The following is a 4,288-nucleotide window of genomic DNA, read 5'->3' as shown; positions in this document are numbered from 1 at the left end:
ACCCTGTCTCCGCCGCCTGGGCCCTGATTGGGCGCGACCTGGACTCTCGGGTGCTTATTGGCGTCGCCAAGTGCTCGTCACTGCCCCCTCCCGCCCTTGCATGCAACGCGCGGAGTCCGCCTGCTAGCAAGGTAGGTGGCCCGGCAGCCAGAGCCGTCAAGGGCGCCTTGGAGAGTGACCCTCGGACCCCGCCGCCATCTTCCGGTCGTCCCAGTCCCGCCCCGCAGAGAAACCCGGCCGGGTTCCTGTTAGAATCCTGTCAGGTGTTCGCTTGTGTTAAGAGGCGGGGGCGCCCGCCCCATTCTCTTAGTAGAGTGCGGGGTGGGGCGGGGCTCCGCGTGTCTCTGCAGGGGCTGGGGGCTCCCGGTGGTTACCGCCATTGCAGAATTACAGCTCAGACGGTGAAGGAGGTCTGACCTAACCAACTCCGTCTTGCTTCTCTCCTTGTTCATTCCTGAGCTTCTGTGAACTAATTTGGGGAGGAACTTAGTTTATAGTTTAAAACAAAGAGGATAACAGTCCTTTCCCAAAACAAATCTCCTTCTTGTCTGAAAACTGGACTGCCCTTGTAGGACTAGTAAATTAGCCATAAGACTAGAAATTACGGTTTAGGAGACATGCAGCTGGAGGCCACAAGATTATGATCCTCCTTAAACTGCTCTTAACATCAGTGCTTGAGGTATTTTGCTGACCCCACCCTTGATGGATCCTGGCACCACCCAGGTGGATAAACTGACTTATCTGACCTTGTGGCCCCCACCCAGGGACCAACTCAGTGCAAGAGAACAGCTTCAATTCCCTATGAGTTCATCTCCGACCCAACCAGTCAACACTCTGGACTTACTGGCCTTCCCCCACCCACCAAATTATCCTTAAAAACTCCGATCCCCAAATGCTCAGGGAGACTGATTTGAGTAATGTTGAAACTCCAGTCTCATAGTGGGCTCTGCGTGAATTACTCTTTATTGCAGTTCCCCTGTCTTGATAAATCGGCTCTGTCTAGGCAGTGGGCAAAATGAACCCATTGTATGGTTACAAAGTTGAGGGTTCGTCTGGGATAGCCCTTGTGGCTACCTGTCCATGATAGCTCCCCCTCTGGTGACAGATCCAGAGGCCAGCCTAAGCGGCCACATAGTTCTCTTGGACTAGGGGCTGACTCTGGCAGTGTCTCTGCCAGTGGGGCGCTGCTAGCCCAATGTGCATGAACTTAATTGCAATGGAGAAATAGTCTTGGGGAGACATCCCATAACTGTAGCGCTATCACAGGATGTCTGTAGCTCCATGGTGGGCGCTGTAGCCAGGTCATGGAGTGTCTGTAGTTATAGCCCCATCATGGGGTCTCAGGTTGCTGAGTATCCTAGATGCTGCCAATGCCTCCTTCCTTCTCCAGACTGATTCTGTAGCCGCATGGTGGGGTGTCTGTAGCTCCACCATGGGGTGTCTGTCTCAGTTTGGCTCCTGGGGCATCTCAGTTGGCTCTCCCTAACTAAGTAGGAAGAGTTTTGGTTCGGGAGACTTCTCAATCAGGAAGATTTCAGGGAGATTTGTCAGATGGAGAATAGGAGGATAATTTGGAAGGGATACTCTTGGAGTTCTTGGTTAGGGATCTTAATTTGGAAGGCCTTGTATGACTCATCTTTCTGTGTGTGTGTGTGTATATATGGAGGGGATCTCTGAAGGAATTGCTGACGGAAGTCCAGCAGGCCTAACTTGGAGAACACACCTTATTTATCTGGTCACATTCAGTGAGACCTGAAAGAAGTTTAACAGGCCTGATTCAAGGTGACTGCTCAGAGACTACCCATTGAATTCATGATCCGAGGTCACCCCTCCGCACTGTGAGTAGATCAAAGATGGCAGAGACCAACAGGAAAAATTTGAGCCTTGCCAAGTCAATGTTGGGTGCTGAACGAGGTGACTCGTGTTTGTTTTGTTATGTGTATTTTGCTTCTATTGGGATGGAAAATGTGAATTCGGCTCCCCATGCAGCCTATTGGGCAGCATCTTGCAAAATTGAGAATCTTTAGTGTATGGTTCCGTAAAACAGAAAAGGGTGATCTTCTTTTATAAAGTGGCTTGACCCCCACAGCTGTGGCACAGTGAGCAGGATCATCGGTTCTGGAAGCTGCAGAGAAAGGGAACCTGGAAACCTACTATGCTGACAGAAAGGGTAAGAAATTCTTACCACCCAAGTTTCTGCTGTGTGTGTGTGTGTGTATAAATGGTAGATACCACTGTTTGTCTTCTCTGCTAGGGTTTAATAGAAAAAAGGTATTTGTGAGACTGTTTTTAGGCTGTAGCAAATTTGGTGCACTTTGTGCTAGGAATTTATCTTTCTGTAACGGAGAGAAGGGTACGTGGGTTTAGGACTTCTATAAGCCCACTTTTCAAGCCAGCCCTGCAGGCTGGTCAGTTCCAAACTTTGCCGCAGGTCCCTGAAACCAATACCAGATGAAATTTCTCTGTCTTGTTTTGTGTCCTTAAGACCTTAACCTCGTGACCATGTGGGGATACATTCTCTTGGTCTCCACCAGTCAGAGGACAGGAAATTTAGGGTTCATGTCATAGCCTTAAAAATTCACTTGAGCAGTTAAAAGCCTTTGCAAGTTTGAAATTGGCTGCTGTAGACTTCTGGTAAAAGCAGTAGAAACTGCTCAGTGCTGTGTAGCTCAGTTAACTAAGGCTTTATCTTTTGACATTATTGACCCGTGTTCAATTCTTGGCTTCGGGAATGATGCCTTTCTGATTTGTTACTTGTGTAACTTTGCCATTTATTGAGATTTTACCCCCCATGGCTGGTTTCTGATTTCCTGTCTTGACTGTCTTGAATTTTCCTTTCTCTGAACTACCCTTAGAGAGATTCTAAATCTTGTAAAAGAAAACACTGCTCGCCATCTCTTTGAAGCACCTTATGCATCCATGGTTAAATTATAACCTTAGTTAAAACTTACAAATTTCATGTGGAAAGTTACCTGTGGTAGAATTCAAAAGCCAGAAATATTGGCTGTCCTCCCTACAGTCTGGTAATAAGAGATTTTAGAGGATTTTTTTCTTTTTTCTGAAATGGAGTCTTGCTCTGTTGCCAGGCGGGAGTGCAGTGGCACAATATTGTGTCTGGAATTGGTGGGTTCTTGGTCTCACTGACTTAAAGAATGAAGCCACGAACCCTCATGGTGAGTGTTACAGTTCTTAAAGATGGTGTGTCCAGAGTTTGTCCCTTCAGATGTTCAGATGTGTCTGGACCTGCTTCCTTCTGGTGGGTTCATGGTCTTGCTGTCAGGAGTGAAGCTGCAGACCTCTGTGGTGAGTGTTACAGCTCTTAAAGGTAGCGTGTCTGGAGTTGTTCGTTCTTCCCGATGGGTTTGTGGTCTCACCGGCTTCAGGAATGAGGCTGCAGACCTTTACAGTGAGTGTTACAGCTCATAAAGGCAGCGTGGACCCAGAGTAAGCAGCAGCAAGCTTTATTTCAAAGAGCAAAAATATAAAGCTTCCACACTGTGGAAGGGCACCCAAGGGGGTTGCTGCTGGCTGGCTCTGGCAGCCTGCTTTTATTCCCTTATCTGGCCCCACCCACATCCTGCTGATTGGTCCATTTCACAGAGTGCTGATTGGTCCATTTTACAGAGAGCTGATTGGTCTATTTTACAGAGAGCCGATTGGTCCATTTTGGCAGAGTGCTGATTGGTGCGTTTACAATCCTTGAGCTAAACACAGAGTAACAGAGTGCTAGTTAGCTAGATGCAGCGTTAGCTAGCTACAGAGTACCAATTGATGTATTTACAAACCTTGAGCTAGATACAGAGTGCTGATTGGTGTATTTACAAACCCTGAGCTAGACACAGAGTGCTGATTGGTGTATTTACAAACCCTGAGCAAGACACAGAGTGCTGATTGGTGTATTTACAAACCCTGAGCTAGACACAGAGTGCTGATTGGTGCATTTACAATCCTTGAGCTAAAGACAGAGTCACAGAGTGCTAGTCCTCCAGTTCTCCACTAGGTTAGCTAGATACAGAGTACCAACTGGTGTATTCACAAACTTTGAGCTAGACACAGAGTCCTGATTGGTGCATTTACAATCCTTGAGCTAGACAGAGTCACAGAGTGCTAGTCCTCCAAGTCTCCACTAGGTTAGCTAGATACAGAGTACAAATTGATGTATTCACAAACCCTAAGCTAGACACAGAGTGCTGATTGGTATATTTACAAACCCTGAGTTAGATACAGAGTGCTGATTGGTGCATATACAATCCTGGGGCTAGATCTAAAAGTTCTCCAAGTCCCCATC

General features: G+C 47.3%; 1 long non-coding RNA gene across 1 annotated transcript in view; it reads left to right on the top strand.

Moving 5' to 3' along the window:
• LOC105531672 overlaps nucleotides 1-4,288 on the top strand; it is a 25,488-nt gene continuing 21,200 nt past the window's right edge. Inside the window, exon 1 of the long non-coding RNA XR_001004843.1 lies at nucleotides 1-131. This is a non-coding gene — a long non-coding RNA (uncharacterized LOC105531672). The remainder of the gene's footprint in view (nucleotides 132-4,288) is intronic.

Source organism: Mandrillus leucophaeus, unplaced genomic scaffold, assembly GCF_000951045.1.
Source record: "Mandrillus leucophaeus isolate KB7577 unplaced genomic scaffold, Mleu.le_1.0 Scaffold9, whole genome shotgun sequence".
Taxonomy (NCBI): Eukaryota; Metazoa; Chordata; class Mammalia; order Primates; family Cercopithecidae; genus Mandrillus; species Mandrillus leucophaeus.
Note: the sequence above shows the minus strand (reverse complement) of the source record. Positions and strands in the feature narration are given on the sequence as shown.